Source organism: Zeugodacus cucurbitae, chromosome 4 (genome assembly GCF_028554725.1).
Source record: "Zeugodacus cucurbitae isolate PBARC_wt_2022May chromosome 4, idZeuCucr1.2, whole genome shotgun sequence".
Classification (NCBI taxonomy): Eukaryota; Metazoa; Arthropoda; class Insecta; order Diptera; family Tephritidae; genus Zeugodacus; species Zeugodacus cucurbitae.
The window spans coordinates 22,005,633-22,016,165 of record NC_071669.1 but is presented as its reverse complement, the minus strand read 5'-3'; the positions used below and the strand labels follow the sequence as shown (position 1 = coordinate 22,016,165).

Below are 10,533 nucleotides of genomic sequence, written 5' to 3'. Positions count from 1 at the left end.
CGAGCTGTTGAAATGAGAATGCCATATGTCGCTGCGCGACGAGTGAGTGAGCATGTGATCTGTGTAGCCTACAGCGCTGTCAGGTAGGCAGTAAATAACTGCTGCCGGGCCGGACTTATAGGTCAATGGGTGAACGGCGCTGTAATGGAAGAGGGGAATTAATTAAAAGGACGAAAAAATCCAAGGAAATGTAAAAATGCGAATTAAAAAAATGCAAAATACAGCGTGTAAAAATGAATAAAAAAACAAAAAAAAAAAGAAATTACAACAACTAAAAAATGCAAATTTACTGCGCAACAGCAAAGTGATTAATGGCCAAAGCGCATGTCGCTGCATGTAAAAGTGTCCTGCATACTTTTAACAACGAAAAAACAACAATACCTACAACACACCTACTTTGACACACTTTCAACTCAGGCCGCAGCGTTGACGGCCCGTATTGGCAGTACTGTGTGAAAAATGATGTCAGCCTTGTTGGGTGTAATGGCGATCGGCAAAGTTATTTCTTAAATTTTACTTTTTACACATTTTTGTAAAGGAATAAAATATATAAATAAACAAAAAATCTGTGGCCTTGAAATGCTATAGTCCGATTTCGAGGATTTTAAGATGTTTAAGATGGCAAAGTTTTGTTCCGATATCTTCACTGGTGCTTAATATTCCTTAGTTAACGAATCAGATCGGCGTCAAAATTGTGGTGTATGGGAATTAGCCGTAGTTGTGTATTGATTTATCCTATTTTTAAACTATAGAAAATTTTGTTGAAATTAGTCAAGTAGTTTCTGATTTATAAAGTTTGTATAGAAATTTCAGTCTAGTAAAATAAATCAACTTGGCTATTTCCATAATTGTTTACAGATTGTGTCTCATTGATTTAGAGCTAGAGAATCGAGTAATGTAATATCTTTAGTTCGAATATTGAAAAGAAAATTGTTTTGGGTCCACTTCGAGGAACTCAAAATAAGTTAGCTTTCGGAAAAGTTGTCATATACCAAAAGAAGTCTCACAATTGTCTCCGGATCGCAAAAGGTAAACAAATTCATTCAAATTTTGGAAATGGTTTTATCTTGAGTATTTTACTGATGGTTCTCCGTTATTTTAGACTTGATGTGATTTTGGTCTGGCTGTGTTCTGAGACTGATCAACTTCATCGTACCTAAAACAAGTTTTTCTCGTGCAATTTGTTCCAGTATACGAAAATACGGTAACTTAGATCACATTGTGATATATGTGCCATAAGTAATCTTCTAAGGCTTTAGGTGGCAAGCGAAACATCTGAAAATACAATCAGAAGCCAATTTACAGAAGGTTGTAAGACCACGAGGAAATGGAAAGAAAAGTTAAAGTTAAATAAATCTCAGGATAGAAGAGTACTGTCTCTATTTCTCGGCTATTTAAACTGCAGCAAATAAGTTTTTTACATTTTCATAAAACTTTTGGGGTTTTAATCACTGATAATGATGCCAAATTATTTTTCTCTATAGGGAATATTAACTTCTCAGTTCCCGGTGTAAGGAAAAAAAAACAATGAGTACCAAATCTCAAGCCGTGGAACCTTTGATTCCTGAAGGACATACGTTACCTTTATCGAAGCGGATTTATCCAGTTGGTGGTATTTATAACTGAACTATTTAAGCAGGAAAGGTACTTATTTAATTTAATTCGCTAAAAGTAAATACTATTCTAGAGTAAAAGATTTAACCAAGTTAAATATCTTGACTTCTTCAATAGTTTCATACAACAAAAAAACAACAAAGTTTTCACGGATATGTCAGATTAGTAGGTTTCTTAACTTCAATGGACTACTTTGAATGCTTTTGAACTAACAATTATTTAGGCTGAACCCACACCGGATTAGTCAAAACGTATTTTCTTGTCTTATAAAACAACAGCCCATAGCTTCGTATGTGACAACCCACACCGAACTACACGAAACAAAACGCATGTCTTTGTCTTGTCTTGTCTTGTCTTGTCTTGTCTGAAGAGGTGTTGTCGTTCATGTATTTTCATACAGACAACTCACACTAAAGCGACAAATTTGTTGTCGAGCATTACATACTGAACTACGGTGCAACCCACACCAAATGAAACGAGACTAGACAAGACACGTTTCACTGCCTAGTGCCGCACCGATGTTTTTCAAAGACAAAATGGGTAGTTAGTATAGAATTGATTTTTGAAAATTAGTGTTTTTAATTGAGGCAGGAAACCCCATATATAATTATTAAAATAATCATAATTTAAATAAATTTTAAATAAATAAACTAAATACATAGTCTTATAATTAATCTTTCCGCAAAAGACAAAGTGTGGGTTAACCCCTAAATAAAATGATTACGTATACGCAGTGACAACCAAGCATCATTACAAGCTCCTGCCTTTAACATTTAATTTAAAGAAGGGAAAGTATCTTTCTGTTCATTAACTTAAACGAAAATTAATCAGAAGGGTATGCTAACCGGAGCTCAGTTGTTTTTTGAACAAATACTTAATTTTTCATGCTCTCCTATACTATCTATATCTATAATGATTTTGTATCTATATAAATTTTGTTGATTACAGATTTGATGAACTCATTTCAACTCTATATAGCAGAGTAATTAATAAATTAAATGTTAGCCCAACACACAAATATATTTTTTTTTTAAATTCCAAATATTTGTATACATATAAAATAATCGAATCGACATATAAACAAAAATATCAAAATTTACATAATTCTCAAATTGAATCAGCAGCATAACTCATAGCTTCATAAAAACAAATATATTGACAAACCACAATTTTTAATTTTATCATAAACCAAATGAAGTTATATGTTTTTCACGAATCACACCAACTTTGAACTACCATGGCTGACAATATATTGAGGGCTTATGTCCAAACAGTGCTTTGCATAAATTTACCAATTTCTGTATTAGCCAAACTGTGGCTACTTATGAATTATGCAACAACTGAAAAAAGAACGGAAGAAAATTAAAAGTTTGATTGCTGCTTGCATATTGCTTTTATATTGCCTGTTTAGTGTCATGAGGCAGCTGTTTAAGGTAACAAATATTAAATTTACTGGCAGAAATTATTAATTTCTCCACTACTTCCCCCAAAATATTCAAAAAAAAATGTGTCAGCAAAAATGTAAAGTTTTTAATGTCCGTTGGTGGTAAGTAATTTGCATATAAAAAATACTAAAAAACATACATACAAGTATACATTTTTGTATATGCCCTAATGATATATATACATATGCACGCCCCAGCAATCATCAAACCACTTTTCACGCACTCAAAATGTAACTAAACACACCCTTTCTTCCTGAAAATCTTATTTTAAATTTATATATATGTACATATTTATGCAGAGATAAGCATATTATATTTGAATGGGTTGACTCAATAAACATACCATTTCCATATGCTACCTTGACTCATTTTCCCCCTTTCTTGTTGTTGCTTCCCTTTTTTTCGTGCCTTTTAAATATTGCTTTGATCTTCAACATCACCTTGCTTTCGACAGCATGTATTCCCAGCGCAAACATCTCCCCTGCCTTGCGCTTTCAATCGTTTTTTGTTTTTTTTTTTGATTTTTTATCCTTTCTTTCTCGCCAATTCACAACATTGAAGTGCCTGTTGATTATACCTTCCATTTACCTTTAACCAAATTACCACAGAAAATCCGACCACTTTGCGATTTTTGCACGCTACACTACCCTCATCCAAGTACCTTTGCAACAGCCGGCACATGCCACAAATATACGAACAGTATGTATTAGGGAGGTCCTCAAGCATCGGAGGAAATTTGTATAACATATATTAGAAGCAAAATCGTATATAGAATTGTTCAGGACATACCGTTTAAGGTTCGATACCGATTGGAGACGGTTGAGGTCAATCCAAATGGGGTCAAGGGTCAACTTCCTATAAAAGGCTTCAAATCTGATCAATATTGATGTATTAGATAAAATAGGTCAAAGAATACAGTTTAAAGTTGGATACGGATTGGAGACGGTTGAGGTCAATCCAAATGGGATCAAAGGTCAAATAATAATCCATAATAATCTCCGAATCAGATCAGTATTGATATGAATTACCGTCAACTTTAGTGGTTTCGATTTCGGTTACTATTAATAAGGTCGAAGTAATTTCCTATTAAATTAAACGTATTTCGGCATCTAGGGAAATACCATATGCATCACTTGTTCTGCGACTAACGAATCCGATCATTTGTTTTATTTTCGGGCACCTCCCTAATACTTCTACATACTCTACAATCACTGTGTTGGGCGCATTTTCACTTTTCATATTCAAATTTGTTACACTCAAGTGTATAGAAAAAGCATTACAGCAGCACGTGGCGTGTAACAAACCAGAGAGGGAAGCGTGGGTACATGTATCAAGGCAAACAAAAAATTATAAAAAAACTGAAAGCAACGAGTAAAGCTCGAAAATGTTGGCAATAATGCTGAGGCAGCAACAGTCAGCAGGCTGTGAAGAGTCGTGGCATTCAAAGTGTAGCAAAATTGACGTTGCTGAACAATTGATTCAGTTGCTGGTTGAGTGGACGACTTGATGGCTTCTGCTGAGGTACGTACAAATATTCTTTTTTCATGTTCGTAACTTATTTACTCCATTCTAATTTAAGCCGTAATCCGGAGGAAATTATAAACAACATCAAAAGAGAAAAGAAGGAGATGAAAGAAATAATAGTATTTAAATAAATTAGGCAAAATTTGGTTTTAATAAGGAGTACAGGGGCAAGCTAACACATTATAGGAAACCAATACTTCTTTATTTTACTCGAAAGATCCTTAACTGATCGGATAGTTCTTCTTAGTTTTAGTCTCCCTATTTGACTCTGACTACATGGAAAGCCCTCCCTATCCGCAAAATTGTAGACCAGTTCTTAACCTGCACTACTACTTTCTACTACTATACTAAAGAGGGCAAGTTTTTCAGTGGTATATTTAGAATATGGTTTTTAGAGCAATGCAAAATTTAAAACTTCATTTTTTTTCTTTTATTTATTCTCTTATAATAAGTTTTTTAAGCTTTATTAGATCAGATGGAATATAAAATTGAGTTATATGGGATTTCAATTTCATTAGGATGTCAATAAAATATTATATACCGCATTTCATTGAAATCGGTCCAATAGTTTCTAAGATATGGTTTTTGACCCATAAGGCCCACTTTCCATTAAAAAAAATCTGAGTACAGCTGTCTTCTGCGATTTCTTCTATAAAACTTAGTGTTTCTTATGTTTTTCGTTAGTCAGTTAAAGCATTTTTAGTAATTTTCAACATAACATATCATGTGAAGTGGGCGTGATTATTATCCGATTTCATCGGGGTACATCCAAATCTGCTCCTTCTTAGTTCGATCCTTTTATATCAAATTTTACTTTTATTACTTTATGGCTTAGTTATGACACTTTATAGGATCCGGATTTTAACTCGTATCGTCATGCTGATCATATTGATATACATATGTATATAATCATATATACCTCTCGTTTAGGTTTATGACTTACAAACAATTTTGTTGCGAGTGTATAAAAATTATGCTAAGGATCAATCTTTATTTAAGAAGGATCTTTGAAAATGTAATAGACTATAAGACCGCAAGGAGGTAATTGAAATAGTAATGTCGTTACTCCAGCACAATTGTTTGTTTGACATCACCGGACTAAAAAAACATAATGTTTATTCTACTTTACTTAGATTCGATTATTACCAGACACACTTATATAAGACACATACTAAGATAGTCGAAAAATAGACATTTGCGATTGCCATAATGCTTTTTTATCTAGGAAAAGATGAACCTTGCAGAGTTGAAGAGCTCAGTTGCAAGGACCATAAATCTTCCGTAAATCCTTTCTCTCGAAATTTCTTAAGGCCACCAATAGTTTGAAGAAGTCACTCGTTATTTAGTCAACGTGTCTGATACTTGGTTTAGTATCGAATGGCTCGGAGAGGTCCTTCCTAATTCCTACTGCACTCCTAGTATTATCCAGGATCAATTTGCACAGCCGTATTAGTTTTGCGGGGATACCAAATTCTGACAATGCGGCAGCTCCTTTTCGTGCTGTCGAAGGAAGCTTTAAAATCGGTGAAAATGAGATGTGTATCAATTATATTCTATCGGGCCTTTTCCAAGATTTAGTATTGGTGAATATCTGGTCCATGGTGGATTTGCCAGGTCTAAAGCCACACGAAGAAGGTCTAATCAGTTTATTTCCTCCATAAAACTAGTATGGCCTGGACATCAGTGACCAAATTACCACATTTGTTGCTATATCTAAGGTCTAAGTATATATTTGTTAAATACTTATAAGACAAGGCAGCACCGACCTGTAACATTTTATTAATAGTTAATCTAATTATCTGGATTCATCAGATTTAAAATGTTCTACAATTTCAATTACAAGAGACGCTACAATTTGACAAGAGACGCGAACTTTCCGAACATTAGAATTAAATTAACTTACTTGGACCAAAAATTCATTTTAGATCGCTCTTTTAAGAATTACATAAACAACGAAAACTTTAAGTCAAGACATCCGTGCTTCGCAGAGAGTTTAAGACTTCAATTACTTTGGGATTTTCGACAAACTTGTTAATTAATCTGTAGATTCAAGTCTTCCTTCTTGAGATTGATTTAAAAGTTCAAAGGATGTTGTTGAGATTTTTACCATGCAATTCAATTATATTTCAATATTCTGAAAAAATGTTTCAAATACTAAAACTAATTAATTTTCTATTAAATTTAAATCTTCACAGGTTTAAAATGCACATTTTTTATTTAGTGCGCTCATTCATCTTTTATTATATAATGCATGCATTCACATGAGCTATCCAACCCATTTATCTCGCTGCATTGTCTGCCTACCATTGTGTTAATTACAAGCCATATAGCACGCCGTAGAAGCATTCCCAATGAGGTAATCATGAAAAATATATTATAAAATACAACCAAACAGACGCCAGCATTTATAAATCATGTGTGCCATTCACCAACCCACACAGAGGCGCTAATATCTCAATTTAACCGAACAACTACAGCAACTGTTGCCGCTGAAAACAACATGAACAAACCAGTTTATTTCAGTCTCGACAAAAAAATGTCAGTCATCACATGCCAGCTCGTTGATGATTTGAATCAGTAACAAAAAATTTATATTCACAACATTAAATTGTGCACATTTTAAATCTGTAAAATTTTTTATTTAATTTGCAGCGCAAACATAACAATGAAATGTGTAATGGCACCGCAGAGACCCGGCACAAACACACGCACACATAGAATATATATGCGTATACTCACACATAATGGCGTTGTTAATGATGGTGTAAGTACGAGGGGGGTGGTATGCCGAGGCGAGGCGCTGTGATGAAGAGTGGCACTGGTGACAGGCTGTGTAAGCGCGTGCACAAAAAAATGAGTATCCCTAAAATTTAATACGAAATAATTTGTCAAGCTGACAACTACGAACGACTGTCGACCCACTAAGCAAGCGGCTGACACTCTAGCGGCTGACATACACACCCATATAGACACACAAGCGCGGAGTTACGAAATGCGCTGGAATGTGGCACTTGGCATTCAACATCAGCCGCAAGCGGGGATATTAGTCTAAGTGTGAGATTTAATGGCGCACTACTCGACGTGTTGATGAATTTTGTGATAGCCCCAGCAGAGAAAATTTGCATTACGTGGATTGTAGAGAGTATAGTTGGATGCGTGATCTTACTCAAGCGAGACTATTATATAGTTAGGTATAAGTAATCAGTACAGATCCGGACTTGTATCTGGCTAAACGATAACGACCTATGTTGGGGAACCATGAAATCGATCCTCATACGACGATGTAACTGAGTAACCAACGTCGAAAGCTCGACCCTTTGAAAGCAGTAATTGTTTCCTCAAACTCCTAGACCTAAAAGCTAAGGCGTATATAAAAAAGCCACGGTTAAATCAACAACAAGGCGAAGTACTACCTGCTAAAAGAAACAGATGCGTCGGGGCCTTTTCTATTTCTTAGTCATATTTTGGTTGTTGTAGCGAGAGAATAATATTTCCTAAATGATTTTAGGGAAAGCTGCCAAGTTCTTGGCTGAATAAAAATCTGGGTACATTTTCATTACGTAAACCTGAATTTCAAATCAAAACTTTTCCTAAATAGATCTTCTTTTAAAGCTTTTAAGTCTGATAAAGCTATCTTCAGTAATACTTCAAGACTCGTCAACATTTTGTGAAGTATATAAGTATTTTTTGATGGCTACTGATAGAATATATATCATTAATATACGCGATTTTTATTAACAACAATGATAAATGAGTTGTCATTACTAAAAATACTCTTTACCTAGTCTTTGTTGACTTTAATAATGATTTATGGAAATTCAACAGATTGGTATTTCCGATTGCAGCCAAGTTCAAAATTTGAATCGCCTCATATTTTCACGACGCGGCAATCAAGCATTCACCAACAGTTAAACCTTCATAACTCAAACAGCTTTTTCACGAACTTCTTAAGTACTGCTCATTGAATTTTCTGGAAATGTCGAAATTTTGCAATAGTGTTTCCTCTCTGTGAAAATAATTTAATTTTCAAAATTTTTCAATTTTTTTTTGGAATCCAGTTCCTCTGCTTACCAAAATTAAAAAATATCCTCTGAAAGTGAAGCGAAAAAAATATTTAAAATCTCTGAACACATATTGAGAGATTTCCTAATTTTCCAAAAACGTGCATCAAATTAAAAATAAATGAATTATTCTCAGCTGGGCTGAACCAAAAATCTGAAACTTTCGTATTTCTTTTATGAAAAAGTGAAGCTGATTTACAGTAAGAAAAAACAATTATAAAGAAAGCATATTTTAATAATTTTGGCACAATAGCCATTTCATCATCTATCATATACTATATTTTCTTACACCTGGTCATTTATAAAATATATGTAAGTTTGTTCTGAAATCATGAGAGTATGTGTTCCACCGCCACCTCACCTTCCTCACCAAACTGCCTGCATTTTGTAATTTATTTGAAATTATTTCGATTTTCTTTTGCTGGTTTTTCTCTTTGCTGCCTCACGTATTTTTGGCTGTCATTATATTTGCTTTAAGCTTCGGTAGATCAACTCAGGAAGTCATTATGTGGGCTAACGTCTGCCACATATTCTGCTTCCGTTTGATTTTTCTGCTTTCTTTGTCTCTTTTTTCCTCTGAATTTTTTTCGTAAAAATAATATGTGACACTTGGCAGTTTTTTGGCGCAAGATGACACGAAATGCGGGAGACAACAAAATTTTTATGTTGAAGGAAATAATTTGAACTATTATATATCACATATTTTCTAATGCATTTCAGCGCAGACAATGATTAGTGAATCTTTATATCTCGAATTAAATAGTTTTGGAAAAACTGTGTAGATTAACTTTAATCTAAGAAAGCTTTCAGTTGCGCCTCAAATGCCATAATGTGCGCTACCTTCTAAAAGGTGGTAAAGTGGTAAATTCCTGTAAGTATACTAAGAAGTCTCAAGCGTACTCACTTTTTTTCAAGTTTCTGAAATTAAATGGGTACCCACATCTCTGTCAATCAAGAGCGTCCCTTGAGCGACGACTGTGGCTGAGTTACGTTCGTCTTTATGTGGGTTGTGACAACTGAAAAGCTTAAATAATTTTGTTGTGCGCCCAAATGTATACCTGTCTAAAACTGTTATACATATTAGTAAAGTACTTATGACTTTTACAACCAAGGTAGGCGTCATGATGTGCACTCAGGTATTTCCAACCACAAAAAGTGTAAGTTCACATTATTTGACATGACTTGATATATTTGAAAGTTTAATTATCAGTGTGGGCGGCGGAGAAAACTCTTAGAGAAAAGGAAAACATGTTGCAGACGGCCTATAATAATATTGGTTGGCAAATATCATCCTTCCGTTTTTTTGCTCTTTATTCAATGCTTTATACAGTCACAGTGAGCGAATTAGGTTCAAATATGTGCCTTTTCGTACGATAATCCCCCCCTCCTTCTGAAGAACTCGGACAGCCACTTTTCACAAGCCTCTTTTGAGTTCAACTTTGCCTTTCAACTTGTCTTTAAACAAAGGAAAACTTTAAAATATCGCGAATTTCGGCGTTAGCGAACTCCATGTTTACAAGTCTATAACTGTCGAACGCAATATCCAAACTAATCATACATAGCATCGTTTTGTAGGTTATGTCAAGACCTTTCACAGATGTACATTATTGCCAGATATGAGCTCTGTAGCGCTTTATACATAGCCATATATTAAATCTGCGAATGCCTAACCATCAGACGATTTAAACAGAATATCTCGCTAACTCAAAAAAAAACATCTTAATATGCTACAGTCTTAAATCAATTAGATTTATAGCCCACTTCCATTTTCTTATACTGACAATAAGATGTAACCAAACATTTCAAGAAAGTTGAGGCTGTCTTTACAACATTAGTGAGCCCATTTTAAGCAATGAAATTAAGCTTAAATAACTCACACTCCCACCTCA

General features: G+C 34.3%; 1 long non-coding RNA gene across 2 annotated transcripts; it reads left to right on the top strand.

Annotated features, from left to right (window-relative positions):
• The first annotated feature begins 800 nt into the window (after positions 1-800).
• Positions 801-8,284, top strand: LOC128921481 (uncharacterized). 2 transcript variants are annotated; one of them, XR_008470918.1, is made up of 5 exons: positions 801-1,029; positions 1,103-1,204; positions 1,260-1,644; positions 6,779-6,939; positions 7,025-8,284. It is a non-coding gene; the product is annotated as an uncharacterized LOC128921481 (long non-coding RNA). The 2 variants fall into 2 exon arrangements; XR_008470919.1 differs by lacking the exons at positions 6,779-6,939; positions 7,025-8,284 and adding an exon at positions 2,563-4,749.
• The last annotated feature ends 2,249 nt before the right edge of the window (positions 8,285-10,533 follow it).